A 16042-nucleotide genomic window follows, 5' to 3' on the forward strand; every position below is an offset into this window, starting at 1 on the left:
AGAAGTGAGATGGGAGGCAAATGAATTTAATAAATGTAAGCCGCCCTGAGTCTTCGGAGAAGGGCGGGATATAAATGTAAATAATAAATAAATAAATAAATAAATAAATAAATAAATAAATAAATAAATAAATAAATAAATAAATAAATAAATAAATAAAAATAAAGTGCACAGTATGAACAGAACTGGTCCATACAATGGCTGGGATTACAGATCACAGTCGGCCAAGTTTTATTTCAAGTAAAAGAAGCCTGAAGAAGCCATTTCAGCCTAGTTCAGTCATAATGCTATGTCATAAAATATGATTTACAAATCACAGTGGCCGAGGCCACACATTATGCCGAGGCAAACCCAACCAAATGCTATTATAGCTCAGCATGACACATGAACCTAGTCATCATGCTGTGTAAAACAAGGTTTACGATTTAGCAAAATCTGCAAACTTAAGACACAGCAGTGGAAGTCTTCCTTTTTTCCTCTTGTATCCTCATTTTTTAAAAAACAAAACAAAAAAAATAGGTGTATTACTCAGAAGAAAGTAAAGAAATAATTGCAATTCCCATCTTGTTCAACTTCACAGGGCCTCTGTGGCTCAGACTGCTAAGACAGTCTGTTATTAACAGCAGCTGCCTGCAATTACTGCAGGTTCTAGTCCCACCAGGCCCAAGGTTGACTCAGCCTTCCATTCTTTATAAGGTAGGTAAAATGAGGACCCAGATTGTTGGGGGCAATAAGTTGACTTTGTATATAAATATACAAATAGAATGAAGACTATTGCTAACGTAGTGTAAGCCGCCCTGAGTCTTCGGAGAAGGGCGGGATATAAATGCAAATAAAAAAAAAACTTTACCAATCTTATAGTAATAAATTATCTTAGATCATTTTTTTCTTTTTTCTTTTTAAAAAGTTTTTTATTTTGAACACATTAAAACACAAGACAAACATACAACATTTATATACATATCACTTTTTTTATCAGCTATTCAGCTTATTATTTATACATATTTTAATTCTATCTTATTATTTTTTTTTCAAGTGTGTTCTTCTGCCTCTCTCAGATGCAAAAAATCAGGACCGCATTTGAAGTTCCAATTAAACAGTGGAATATTCTCAACTAATGGTTAACGCTTGCTAGAAGTTAGATAAGGGTCAACGGGATTCACAGTGGATTGAATTTAGTACATTTGTGGCTACGTATGGATTCTAGATTGAGCTTTCTTTTGACTTTGCCTCCAGACTCTGCCACTTCTCCTACAGCCCTAGAGATATTCAGAAATGTTTCGGATGCTTTGATTTCTGTCTGTGTTCTGTCTGTATAAGTTTAAATTTTCTCACACATAGAGGTCTAAATCAGGGATGGGTTCTACTTATCTTTACTACCAGTTCACAACGGGATTGCTCGCACACCGAGCTTCTGCTGCACATGCGCAGATCGCCTATGACGACATCCGGGTTGGTGGGCAGAGCCTCCCGGCAGTTTTACTACCAGTTCTATAGAACCAGTCCGAACCGAGGCCAACCCATCACTGGTCTAAGTACATTCATCAAGTGAAAAGCATCCCTATTATATCCATATCTACAGCTCACCTGTACTCCAAGAGGTGCTCAACTCAATGTATTTAATACCCCCTTATATTGCAATTTTTTTCCCCCACGGCAAGCTGTGAAGCTAGGATAACTTGTCCAATGAACATTCATAGCTGAGGATAAAATTGAACATGCCCCCCCCTCCCAGTCCAATATTTTAACTAGATACGTAGCACTCTCCGGGCATCATTATCAAAACAACAACAAAACTAGCATTAATATTTAAACTTGTATACGGTCTGATACTGAGGAGTAAAATGATTTTCTGAAATTTTAGCAGGTTAACTCATGACTGATCAGAAATAGCTTTTCCTACAATGCCTGTACATCTGTCAGATCAATGCTCTGTTTAAAGTTATAGTCTGACCCTAACAAGGGTGTTCACAGAGTGGACAAATGGGGGGTAACTGCAAAACATGCATGATAATATTACCCCACAGATGCCAAGCTTTATATACTTACATCAGATGTCCAAATGTAAGTATGGCTCTGTGGCATTTTAGCAATAATATTGTGCTAGTGTTATCACTACAGTTTGCTTCAGATGCCACTCCCTCTGTAAGTGTCTCAGTCAGCTCCACCTTTTCGTTAAAATTATTCCCCAAAGAAAGAATAAGCAAGAGGCAAATGAAGCTATGAAAGAGCAACTGGAGAAGAAAGAGTGTCAACAGCTGGAGATGCATGTAGTGCACTCTTGAATCATCTGGGTCTATTGGCATTGCTTCAGTTGGACAGGCTCATGGGTTTATCCACAATGATGTAATCTCTATCATCCAACTTGGAATCCTTCTCTTCTTCCTTACCCTTAATGTCTAAGGGAAATGAATGTATGATTTATTGCTGATACCGTGGATGATTACTTGACTGCTCCACAGTAACTGCCAGTGTTACATGTTTGCTCAGAGGAAGGATTCTGACTCTTCCAGGAAGAATATGGAACAGTTGGGCATGACTCTGGTAGGCTTCAGGCCAGCTCACAGTAGTTCTTAATAAATTGAGTTATGCATCCATATCATTCCTGATGGAAGATTATAAGATCTTGCCACAGCCGTATGGCAGAGAAGATGTATCTCCTCAGTTCTTTGCGTTGCCTGGCAAATTGGCTTTTAGTTCTTCCTTGTCTTGCTCCTATTACTTCCTAGACTCATCCAAATCCCTGTCAACCTGAAGCAGAAGGAAAAAATTTTCAATTAGCAAACTGGGATGAACATCAAGAAACAAAAAAACATACTTGGTATGGAATTACCGTTTTCCATTATACAAATCAGAAGGACAACATGTGAGATTAGCCAACTGGATCTTGTTAACCTAGAATACAGGGTTGGATCTAAAGCAGAATAACCTTGGAAAGTCTTCTTTGAAAGCTTCTGGCTAAAAAGCACTTCTGCGGAAAATGAGCCAAGGGGATTGAGTCATTGCTTTGGTTGATATTAATAGAGGTAAATACACATCCTTCCCCACTCTGTAGCTGCACAGAAGAGAAAAAGAGAGAGCAGAACCTTGACATGTCAGAAATAGTAGCAATAATAAAAGTAAAATTCCTTTATAAATAATCTCTGAGATGCTCAGAATAGAACATGATTGGGGGGCAGAGAGAGAAGTGATAATGAAACCAAGAACCACACCCCATTAGCTGCTGCTTGAAAAGACTTTCCCATCTGGGTCGATATGAAAGCCCTTGCGGTCCAACATCTAGCTTTCCAAAATGCCATTCAAAACCTCCAGAAATTGAGCCCAAGATGAACAATTAATTGGAGCAAAAAAAAAGAGAGAGAAAAGATGTGTGTATACATCTTTGGAAGCAGGAGAAAGAAGGAAAAGTGGACGTAATAAAGAGCATCCTGGATTGCATTGGAAATTATTTAAAAACTATTTGTGCTCAAGGGAAGTAAAGCATTAGCCTGGAGCAGGGGTGTCAAACTTGATTTAATTGAGGGCCGCATCAGGATTGTGTTTGACCTGAGGGGCCGGGATGGGCGAGGACAGGGTGGGCATGTCCAGCTCAACATCACTCGTGTCAGGGGCGCATGTGGTGGCCCGAATGCTCTGCCAGCGAAAATGGAGCTCGCAACGCCTCCTCAGCTCCGTTTTTGCTGGCAGAAGATTGCAGGAGGCCATTGCAGCTGAAAACAGAGCTCCCGGCTTCCATTTTTGCTGACAGAGGCACCACAGACCAATCTTTCACTGTTCCCAGGGCGGCCCCGCAGGCCAGATCTAAGCACCCCGTGGGCCGGATTGGCCCCGGGGCCTTGAGTTTGACACCCCTGGTCTGGAGGATAAAAATCCATCCACAATAACTTCTATAACAAAGTTATTTTAAATTGATTGGAGTCAAAATTAAATGAGGAATGTCTCACACAATCTCAGTTTTCTATGAGAATTCACATTTAGTTATTTTAAAATTTAAGTCTATTCAGACCAATTTTCTCAATGTAACTAGAAGGCACCAAATTGAAGACTGATCCCAACTAGAACTATATATTACAACTACCCATATTTCTCTTAAGTCCAGTCCACTTTCAATAATGAAAACCCAATCTATCTCACAGAACTGTTATGGGGAAAAGTAGGCAGAAAAAAAACTTGTGTAAGTCTGCTTCAATTCTGGATGAAACTGTGTGTCACTCTTAAATAAGCTACAAATGCAAGTTGAAACAAAGTCAACATTTTTCTCTTCCCTATTCTAGAGTTACTTCTCTTCAAGCTGCGGATTTTTTTTCTTAACCATAAATGAAATGTGACAATGATTTATGCTGCTCCTTCCAGTGTAGTAGTCCAGGCCTCTGATACCTTGCTGTAATCCACATCTTTGCAAATGTGGATGTTGAGCAGTTGAATCTGCTCTTTAATAAGAATTGTAATAAGGAATGGCTTATAAAGATAAAAAGTGTGCACGTAATGTATATGTATATGTATATGTATATGTATATGTATTGCAAACAGATTTGTATTGCATATGCTTGCAGTATTTTTGGCATGCATAAAGTTAGCATTGTTGTCAGAGCACCGCTATTCCTTGAAACGGTTTCTGTGGTTGCAGGTCACTGGGTTTTATGTGCATATGTGTACATTTAGCATTTGTATTTATTGTTGAGATAAGCTGTAAGGGAAAGCAGTTTCCCTTCTGCTAGGTAATTCCAAATCCGTGACTCAAACTAATCCCCAAACAAGTGTAAATTTTTCCATTTCCTTATTTCATTCGACATAGTCCTCCTACTGATATAAACCGTAACAGTTGGACTTCCAAGTGGAAACATGGCACAACAGGACCTCTCCATAAAACAGCAGGGATGATGCAGAGACACAGAATGATATCAGGGTGACATGCCTAGCTAACAGAGCTCCTCTGGAACAGGAGAAGTCATGAGGTTGCCCACATGAGCTCTGAGGAAGCAGCTTCTTGCAAGAAGGAAACCCAGAGGTTCTGGAGTTATCCTATGGGTGACCTATGAATAGAGGAGGAGCCAGGAGCTATGGAAGAAAACACTATGTCCACAGCCTCATGCGAAGCTTATTTTAAAGGGCACTGAGTATGCCAGATTCACTTTCTAATGTATGTTTAAATGGAGCAAATTTAGAATGTAAAGAGACCTTCAGAGTAGCAGTAGCACTTAATGGCACCTGGCTGATTGCACTTTTGATTCAGGAAAGATTAAAGTAAAAAAGGAAGGAACCAGTTACAAAGATTTGAAAAGAATTAAATGCAAAAGGTTATTGGGATTTTGGAGTAAGAAAGTTAAAACATGGACTAAAGAGACAGTTCAGTTTGGAATAGTGCCTTATTTAAAGTATTTTTTCAAATTAAAAAAAGAGATAATATAGCTCCGTGGGAAAGAAAAATGTTTAACTTTGTTAGGGAAGTTGATTGGCTGACTGTGTTAAACAAAGAGATAAGTAGGAAAAGAAGGGAAACGTGAAGATCCGAGAAGATCATGTGCTTATAGAAGTATGGAGTACTGAAAGGGACTAAAGTGCTATGGACATGAAAAAAAACCCTATTTTTTTAAATGCCCAATTATGGATTACAAAATTAAAACAAACAAAAATGTTTATTATGAAAGGGAGAAATAGAAGAGAAGAGAAGAGAAGAGATTTTTTTATTGGCCAAGTGTGATTGGACACACAAGGAATTTGTCTTGGTGCATACGCTCTCAGTGTACATAAAACAAAATATATAAAAGTTATAAAAGGGAGAAGAGGACTGTTGAACCATTCTGGAAGAATATATTTGTTTATAATGGATACATTCATGGAGGAGGGTACTATTTTATTGGCCAGCAAGATTATTATCTGTGTATAAAATGAAGATAAATTGAAGTACCCACAACAGAAGATAAAATCACAAGTACTTTTGCAGAGTATTAAATCTTCTATGGACTTTCCGCTGAAAATGGAAAGAGCTAAAGTGATGGTTTTTAGATTGGATGATTGAAAAAGGTATTCAATAAGGGAGCATCACAACACAAACATAGTACAGTAGAGTATAACTTGTATTGTGACAGCAAAACACCACATACACTGCATCGTTTTTGTCATCATGGCTAGTAACAAATACCCCAGGCTGTACAACCCAGCCATCATCTTTCACAGGCAGTTGTGGCTGCCAGCAAATGATATAAAAAGATTCAATCAGTGATGTACTCAAAATTCTCCCAGATCCAGCAAAAGAGACTGTCACTTTTCATTTTTTTGCGGGGCGGTGGTGGTGGTGGTTCTCCTTCCTGGAGATAGAAAATCCATACTGGCAAGATCACAGTTGGTGCCAACATGGGCAGAGGGATGAATTTATCCCTCATCTGCTTCTGCTGCTTTTTCTACACTTGGTCCCTCCTGTGTGGCTGCAAAGAGGAAGAACTGAGACCATGCCTGGAAAAATCCTGTTTTTATAAGCTTTCTGGAAGTTTATCTCTAGTATAGTTGTTGGAAGGAACTGCTAACCATCTGGTAAATATTTATATGGCATGATACAGTTAAACTCCAAACAAGACTAGGTCTGTTTAGGGCTAAATCTAATTCCTTCTGGTTGACTGACTAGGTCAACAGAATTGTTCTAATTCTACAAAATTAGACAGTGAGGCAACCACTCTTGTTCCTCTTGAATCAAGAACAGCTGTCCTAATCACTCCTTCCTAAGCACTCCTCCTCCACTGTTGCTGTTTCATGTACAAAACTCTTGCCATGGTGATGTTGGTCTAGGGCTGTCAAGTCTCCCCTCGTCTGATCCCCCCAGTGTGTATCACAAAGACTACTACTGTGATAAACTCATGACTTACTGTGAGCAGTTAGAGAGACACATTATAGGTCTTGAAGGTTGTGCTCGGGTGCATTGTTCTCTTCTGTTAATGCTAGAATAAACAGTGGTATACCATGTGGCCTTCCCCATATTGCCAAAATTAACTCAATTTTTTAAATTGGTTTTTTAAATAATAGTTTGATCCCACTCCAAGCCAAATAGAGCCAGGACATCAAATGTTAAATCTGAAGCAAATATAAAGCAAACTCAAACCATAAGTGAACAACAGAATAATACAATGGAATTCTACCAACTGTATAATACATTAAGCAGGATCTATGGCTGACACCCCAACCATTTTGGGCAAAAGACTCAATGGACCAAAACAGATTCTACTTGCTTAGCGAAACCTTCCCTCTTATACCCAGGACTCAGAATGGGGGGGGGGAGTATTTTGAGTCTCCTTGCAATGTTCTACCAAAAAAGACCCAGTAAAATGGAAAAATATCTACAACTATCACATATTAATCAAATGTCAAATCCATTTCTAAAGCTACATAAAAAAGAATTAAAAATAATTCTCTAACATTATAAGATTGCATAAAATCTATGCCTTTAAAGAACATTTTCTTATTTTGAGAAATTAGGAAATTGGTAATATTCCTGATGTTAAGGATTGGATTCAAGAGTTGCCATTTATCTGTTTTTGAAGGAGAAACTGTTAGATTCTAATCAAAAAATAATTCAGTATGTTCCCACCTCTAAAAGTAAAAAAAAAAAAAAGTTGAGATTAGGACAAACAAAAAATAATTTTGATAAGAAAGTGGATTAAAACATTAAAATAAACTAACTGAAAAGTATGTATATATTTATGAAAAGCAAGAAACTAGTCAGAGAGATGACTGTGCCTTTAAATGACAAAGAAAGTTAATAAAGAAATAGAAAAAAATGAAGAGAAGGTGAGCCAATTTTTAAAAATCTTTGTTTGAGTGTGTTTATTTGAATATCATATCTTTAGGTTTTTAACCAGAGTGTCTTTGAACAGGAGATATATCCTGATTCTTCCTTCAAGAATGTGAAGCTAATAAATTGTTTGCTGCTTGGTTAGTTAAGCTTAGCATTATATATAATCATTTGACTTCAAGCATCAGAAAAAGCCAAAGAATTAAGACAGGATTTGATTTACTTTGTTCATGGATTTGCTCTTCTGGGCAGATGACAGCAATTAGCATATCAAACTAAGCTTGGACACGCTCAGCTTGTTTGGTATTATGGCTTCAGGCCATCAGTATGGCCTGATCTTTATTTCTACACAATTCATGTAACATGTAATATTTTATTATCAAGTCAAATTGAAGCTCCATTGGATGCTGCATTCTTTCCCATAATTTAAGAATTGGATGAACTGCTTTACATTCATTGAACCCTTTTGATCTGATAGGTAATGGATGAAGTCACTACTTCTGGGAAGAAATGGCAGAAAATGGGCTATTTAACGTATGTTGTTCAATCTATATCAGGGTAGAAGAGAAGAAGTACTTACGGACATCAAGCAATCATGTGTCATAGATCAACTTTGTTCCCCTCTTGAGTTTTAGACTGGCATCTTTCAAGCTTCATCTGTAGCCGCCAACATTGGGTTTACTTCAGGGATGAAATCCAGCAGGTTCTGAAGAACCGGTAGCAGAAATTTTGAGTTTGGAGAACTGGTAGTGGAAATTTTGAGTAGTTCGGAGAACCAGCAAATACCAGCTCTGGCTGGCCCCAGAGTGGGGTGGGAATGGAGATTTTGCAGTATCCTTCCCCTGGAGTGGGGTAGGAATGGGGATTTTGCAGTATCCTTCCCCTGCCACGCCCAAGCCACACCCACTAAGTCATGCCCACAGAACCAGTAGTAAAAAAAATTGGATTTCACCATTGGTTTACTCTACTTTGAGACTCTCCTGCGGAACCATCCCCTTCCCCTCCGCAAAGCCAGAAAGATTAGGGAACTCTGCTGTAGTCAATTAGGCTGTGAGGGAGTGACTGTCCCTGTATCATCCAATGGGTTATTAGAAACATGGTAATTGAGACAGTGGAGAAGACAATGAAAGATTAGGAGAACAAGAAAGTACAGAGTTTATTAGGTGTTATTGTAGGAGAAGAACAAAGTTAATTTATACTGGCAAGAAGTGGTACCATCTTTTCAGACTACAATATTTTGTTAAAGGGCACAGACTTTCATGAGCTACAGCTGATGAAGTCTGCATCTGAAGTGAGCTGTAGCTGTAGCTTGTACCTTCTAATAAAATTTGTCAGTGTGATCACTGTATCTATGTAACAATGATGAATTGCACCAAGGGAAATTGAGTTAAGGCTTGCAAAAAATGCGCCTGCCACCTTCAGTGATGCCCTTCACTTTTTTAAGCTATTGGAATGGGGGGCGGTATCCTTCCTTTTGATTGTGTCTTGGTTATAATGGCTGCAAAAATTTGATATGATCACTATTGAGTAATTTTTGTAATTATGAATTCTGACTAAGATTCCTGTGTGAATACAGGCTATTCAATGTCTGCCACAGATTAAAGCTGAAAAATCCTGAGAGATTTTTCTGACCAAAGTTACATTACATACAGGAATATGTGTAGGAGATGAACAGTCTGAGTCTGAGGGTTCATTTGTATGCCTTTGAACAGCCTTGGTACCTGTCTTCTTGCACCTGACAATATGTGTAATAAGATCTTGACTAACATATTTTTAGCTTGGAAAGGTGCTTTGTTGACAACCTATTGACAAACAGAGAAATAGTGAATGACAGGTGAGAACTTTTTGAGCAGAAAATGTAGAGATGATGTTTGTTTCCCTTTCCATCACTTTAAGATTGTATTAACTTGAATGAGTGGGTTTTTATGTGCAAGGCTTCCTGCTGAATTACTTTTGAAGGGCGCATTGCCCACCCAGACTGTTCTTCAAAAAAGCACAACCAATTCTATATTTAATGTGACTGTGTACAGATAGAATTACTTGGAGGTTTTGAGTGGGTTAGTGTCTGATCGAGTTAGATATATTGTATAAACAAGGAAAAAACCTCTTGCTGAGCCAAGTCTCAAATCTTTGACCTAAGATCTAGGAGAGGGAGCTGTTACTACATGCAGACTGCATTCACACACTGCACCAAGCCACAATATAATGCTTGCTTCTAGTTTATCACATTGTATGAAATCAATCATTCTGGTTTATTAATCATGTTGATAGTTTGGCAAATGAACTATAATAAAAGAAATAAAACAAATGGCTTAGTGATTATGTGACTCCAACCACTATGGTAAATGCTCACACATCTCATTAAACCAGTTTGCTTAAAGATGGTATAGATACACATAAGTCCTTATGACCCAGTTTCACACAACACTAGACACAAAGCTTAGAATCAAGTATCCCATGCCATGGCTTAGCATGTGTTCCTCAATGGATAATAGTAACTATGATTCTATTTCCAGCAGAAAACAGTATCCCTGAGATTTTTGTAATATTCCTATATACAGACAATCCCCAACTTACAACCACAAATTTCTTTTGCCAATCAAATTGATTGTTAAGTGGGTTGTGCCCTATTTGACATTTTTTTTTTTGCCACAGTTGATAAGTGAATCACTGCAGTTGTTAAGTGAACAACATGGTCACTACCTTAATCCAGTTTCCCCCGTTGACTATGCCTATCAAGAAACCAGCTGGGAAAGTTGCAAATGGCGATTACATTTCCCTGGGATGCTGCAACTATCACAAATACATGCCGGTGGCCAAATCCCTGAATTTTGATCGCATGACTATGAGGAGGATGTAATGGTTTCAAATGTGAGGGTTAGAGTTAGGGTCATAACTCACTTTTTTCAGTGCCATTGTAACTTTGAATAGTCGTTAAAACTAATGGTTGTAAGTCAAGGACTACATTTATAAATAGAACACAAGGCAAACAATATAACTGTTGTGTCTCGCCCGCTTTCACCGCAGCCGGGGCCTTCTTATCTGCTTCCGAACGCTGAGGAATGTCCTAGTATGCCTCCCGGCTCCAGCCCTGGCTCCATGCCCAGACAGGCTGAGGAGGAAGAAGTACCTCCAGCCCCCAGCTCTGGCTCCATGCCCAGGCAAATGGAGCAACTAGACCCCTCCCCCTCCCCCACAGCATGTGAGCCTGAGGAAGGTCAATTACCAACAGCTGCAGACTGGAGTGACCCTCGCTTCAGAAGAATTGATAGGCGGCGGCGACAGAAGGAAGGGCGGGGCAGGCCTGGATAAGTGCTGAGTCATGGAGCCACGTCCAAGGCCTATATAAAGGATCTGCTTTCTGGCATTCTCTGAGTCAGGCAAAGTCGAACATATCTTGCTGAAGTCACTTTCTGGTCTCCTGCCTGCCTTGAGAACTTTGCTAGGACTTTGGCAGAGCTGCAGAGGCATGCCTGATTCGGATTTCCCTGACCCGGTCATCAGCGGAGGAGTGGGACACGACAATAACCCTCCTACAAGGAAGAGGTAAATCCAGTAGCCTCCCCCCGAACTTAGAAACCCAGAGAAAGACCTCAATCTTGTGCCCTTCTAGATCTTCCGAAAATAATCAATCTCCCATCTCCTTCCACTTATGACTGTAACTTCGTTGCTTGTATCCTTACGATTTATACTGATATTGTTTCCTGATTGCTTATTTGTAGCCTATGACCATCATTAAGTGTTATAAGTGTTGTACCTTGATGAAGGTATCTTTTCTTTTATGTACACCAAGAGCATATGCACCAAGACAAATTCCTTGTGTGTCCAATCACACTTGGCCAATAAAAAATTCTATTCTATTCTATTCTTTAACACAGGAATTGCAGATCACATCCTGCTTCCTCCCTCCCCTTCCCCATGCTTCTTTAGGCGAAGGAGTGGGAAAAGTAAAATCTTCTCCTGAAGGGACGGACGGGGGAATTATAGATGATTATAATGTTTTACCTGTAATTTCCCAGGAAGAGCAGTGGGACTGTCAGTCACTGCTTGTCCACTGAGCATTGGGAATATTAATCAGATTTTAAGAACTCTTCAGCACTCTTGTCTCAAGACTCTTCATGATCTGTATATTGTGACAGGACAGGAACGCTAAGCATTCAAGTGTGTGGGGGGCAGAAGTCCCCTCCAGGAGCATACAACTCAAAAGCAAAAGCCAGAGTATGGTAAATATTTGATAGAACCTCAAGAGGGAAATTTGAACTACATTCTTTAACGTCTCATAGGTATGATTAACAGTACACATTTATAAATTGCAAAACCTGTTAAGAATGGACAAGGATTGTTGTTGTTTTTACTTTCTCAAAAGGGGGCACAGGGAACTGAAGCATTATTACCATCACATATACAGTATTTTAATATAAAATCCCTTCAAAGAGGAAGGGCTTGAAATAAATTTACAGGGAATTTCCCTGACAATTTGTACTGCAGATTAATAAATTATACTTGATAAAACCCAGCTGCCTTTTGAATGGAACTGCAATGCAAAAATAAGTTCTTCTTGGTGTTAATCCAGGACTATTCCAAGATGATTTGCAATTATTGCAATGGGGGGAAAAAGTTGATAGGATAGCATAGAACCAGATAAATGTACAATCCCTTTGGTGTCCAAAATAAAACACTGCACAATACTCCAGACCAAGTTCACACATTTTCCAGAATTTCCCTGCTGGTTGGGGACTTTGGGAGTTGAAGTCCACCCATCTTAAAGTTCCTAAGATTGAGAAACACTAATCTAGGGCATAATATTAAGTATTATTATTAAGTCACAAGCAGTCATGCATTTATGCACAAAAGTGATGTTGTTCTAGAGTAGGCTGTGCCTAAGCATTCATAACCTGGCTTTCTTTTGCACATGTCTCAATGCATAAAATACTCCAAAAAAATAGTTTTACTGACAATTAAAATCTTGGGGGTTGGTCTAGCATTATAACACTTAGAGAAAGAGAGGTTTATAGAGTGACCTGGTTGCTTGACTCTAGTTTTTCTCCTGCAGTGCCAGCATGTATCATTCACTGGTGTTAACACTAAGCATTTATTTACTGGTGGAGCAAGCCAGAAGAATGTTTCTAACTTGAAGTAAAATAATTGGAATGCTGTTATGACAAGCCAGATTTACTACTGTACTTGTTCTTCTAGTAGTGAGCTGCTTATCAGCTAACTGATAAAATAGATACCTTTTCAGCTTAAGAAAGCTCATGAACTTGAGGGGAAGTTTTAAAATATTCAGCAGAAAATTTCAACATCCTGATTAGTAGATCCATATTAATTGTGTGGCTTGATTCCCAGTAACTCTCACCCACACTACCACATGACTCAGAGGATAGATTTACGGGCCTCAGGAGGCCAAGGCCCTCAAGTATGAAAACAAGTCATTTTGGGGGCCGAAATGAAAACACTTACCAATCACACCTTGGGAACCAGCATAACTTAGTGGTGAAGGAGTTGGAAGAAGTGTGGAGAAAATAGGTTCAAGGCCAGTCTCCTATATGAAATCTGCTGGGTTATTTACAGTCCATCACTAACTTTCAATCCAACCTACCTCACAGAGTTGCTGGGAGGAAATATGCAGCTTGAAGGAAAGGCAAAATATAAAGCAAGCAGTCAAACATAAGCATTTTTTCAGTTGGTCCTCAAATGGACATAAGGACCAAATTTGGTGTGTGGCGAGAAGCTTGCAAAAAAAAAAAAAAGCCCAAATCAAATTTGATAATGGGCTGCAGAAAAAAAAATCCAGGGGAAAGAATCCCTTAAGATATTCCTATGGGAAAGGCAATTGGCAGCAATCAACTATTCTGTTCCTGAGACCCTGCCACATGACCAGTGGCACTGCTAAGAACTGGAGAAAAATTCTAGCCACTCCCATGCATCAAAATGGGGGAAGCAATTGGGCAAAGATTTAGAAAAAGTTAATGGCTTCTCTATTCTAAGTTCCCTTTTCTTTTCCTCACAGGTCACATGGTTTGAAGTAGAATTATTTTTAAGGGATTGAAAAGAATTCCAGCAGCTTTCACTACCCTTGTTCAATTTATTTCCAATTCTGGGCCAACTTATTTGAAGCTGCTGAAAAATGCAATTCACCTTTGATTTGCTGTGGTTCTGATGACTTTGTAGGAAGGTGGTCCATTGGTGAGACTGCTTGCCTCATTTTAACTCTGAGGTTCAGTATTCCTGTTCCTGCAGCTTGTCTTTTCCGATACACATTATTGTATTTAAAACTTCTCCCCTCCGGCACAGCTACAGTAGTAACCCGCAACCATGGTTCCAGCTTTCAGGAAAAGTGTCTGGCTGAAAAACAGATCACAGTGCAATGCTACTATATCAACCTTTCCAGGGACTTTTAAATGCAACAAAAGAATTTTGTCCAAGAGGCTAGGAAATTGGAGGATTGTAATATTTTGATCTTATTTTCTCCTCATATTTTTGCCCACTATGGCAACCTCAAGATTTTCTTGCAAAGCAGCAAATGCAGATGAATGTATATATTCTGAAAAACATGAATGGGAGATACTAGCAATTTATTTTTGTGTAGTGGGATAGGGTGACAATACCAGAAGATCCAGGATATTCAGGTGATGAAATTTTTCATTTTGCTGCTTTTTCACTTACAGTATTGATGGTCTCCTGGTGAGCCTTGTGTTTTCTCTGGATTATGAAGAATTGTAGCTCAGGCTAAAATATTTTCTGAAAGACTGGGGGCTGGAAACACTGGGAGGTTTGTAAGTGGCTTTTGTTTGTGTTTTTCCAATTGTGAAATTTTTCCCTCTATGCTACCTGGAGTCTACTAACAACACTCCCACGCAGCAGGGCCTGTATTTTGTAGCACAAAGAGTGCATTTTCTCTCCATCTTCCAAATCGCACTCTGATTAGAAGATTAAATCTAGGCAGCAAGAAGTAACTGCGGTAAAAGCAAACAGACCGAGCAAGGCAGAAAGCATTACTAAGCCACTTACAACTCTTGTGTCGGGGCTCTGCTTTCAGAAGCAACCACAGAGCGATTCAGATTATTTTTGTTATCTGCAGACCGATCTGCCTTCAAAGCAAGCTGGCCGGGGTCCTTACCTCGGCCCCGAGAAACTCCGCCTAAGCAGAGCCTGCTCCATTCTAACCCTGCACTCCTCTTGATCTGCGCACCAAAAAGCCTTCTCAGCTGGCAGCCCTTCCTATTGGCTCAGGGATTCTAGGAACTGTCCAATAAGCTGATAGATTTCTTATTGTTTCTTTAGAAAGTCTCTTTAGGGACTCGGTTAACCCTTTTAAGGCGTTTGGATTGGCCGGCTGCTAAGGGAGTTCACCTCTTCCTTTCTGTTTTCTCTGGTTCCCTCTGGCCTTTCCTCGCCCAGTTGCTGCTGTCTTTTTTACTCCTCTCGGGCCTGTTTCTTTTGGATCCTCACAGCAATTTTCACCCTATACTGTCTAGACATAAATAAATTCAAAGCAGCTCCTCCGTTCAGTACACACAGAAACGAGAATAAAACCTTTCCTAGGCCGTTTTTAAATGCTAACAAAAGTTATGTTCTCCCCCCCCCTCTTTTGAATGTAAAGTTCATGTTCCCCAGATTTAATCCTCAGAGCATAAGAAGTGTCTGTTCTCTATTCCTAGCCAAAGTGGGGATTCTCACATTTGCATTTCTGTTCCAGATTAATTTATGGTAGTCTATGTGCTTCCAGGCATGGCTTTTATTGGGGGATTCAAGCACTTTCAGCTTCTACTTTTGTCAGCCAGTTCTTTCTCTTACCAGGTTTGGAGACAGTGAAGCTTGAACAAGAGCTTGGATTTGCTTCTCTTATTCCTCACCCCCCCCTCACAAAGGCCACAGACCCCAAATAAAAAACGTGGTAAATGAACATTTTATTAGAAAACAAAAACTTGACTGAATAGATATTTTTAAAGCATTATCTTCAGCCAGTAAGATTTAATAACCTATATATGGGTTATTAAGATTAGATTTTGATGGTCTGTTGTACAATATTTAAATCCCTATTCAGTCAGGCTTTTTTTCTAATAAAATATTCATTTACTACATTTTTTGTAGATCAAACCATTCTGCTTTTGAGCTTTTATTTGATATGAAACACTTTAGGAATAATGCATTTGAAAGGCAGGCTGGGAATGCATTTTAAAAATATTCACACTGTATGCCTTTATTTAAAATCTGTCTTACAAATTTTCTCAACAGTCTATCTGAATGACCCTTATG

At 39.2% G+C, this 16042-nt stretch overlaps 1 protein-coding gene and 1 long non-coding RNA gene across 4 annotated transcripts in view; one reads left to right on the top strand and one right to left on the bottom strand.

Annotated features, from left to right (window-relative positions):
* Nucleotides 1–16042, top strand: part of CREB3L1 (cAMP responsive element binding protein 3 like 1) — a 98934-nt gene that overhangs the window by 10292 nt on the left and 72600 nt on the right. The gene's annotated exons all lie outside the window — the stretch shown is intronic.
* On the bottom strand, nt 1984–14964 carry LOC131187456 (uncharacterized). 3 transcript variants are annotated; one of them, XR_009152556.1, is made up of 3 exons: nt 14904–14964; nt 13922–14128; nt 1984–2751 (listed from the first exon to the last, which is right to left on the bottom strand). It is a non-coding gene; the product is annotated as an uncharacterized LOC131187456 (long non-coding RNA). The 3 variants fall into 3 exon arrangements; XR_009152557.1 differs by having other exon boundaries at nt 14795–14954; XR_009152555.1 differs by having other exon boundaries at nt 14450–14954.

This window comes from Ahaetulla prasina, chromosome 1, assembly GCF_028640845.1.
Source record: "Ahaetulla prasina isolate Xishuangbanna chromosome 1, ASM2864084v1, whole genome shotgun sequence".
Classification (NCBI taxonomy): Eukaryota; Metazoa; Chordata; class Lepidosauria; order Squamata; family Colubridae; genus Ahaetulla; species Ahaetulla prasina.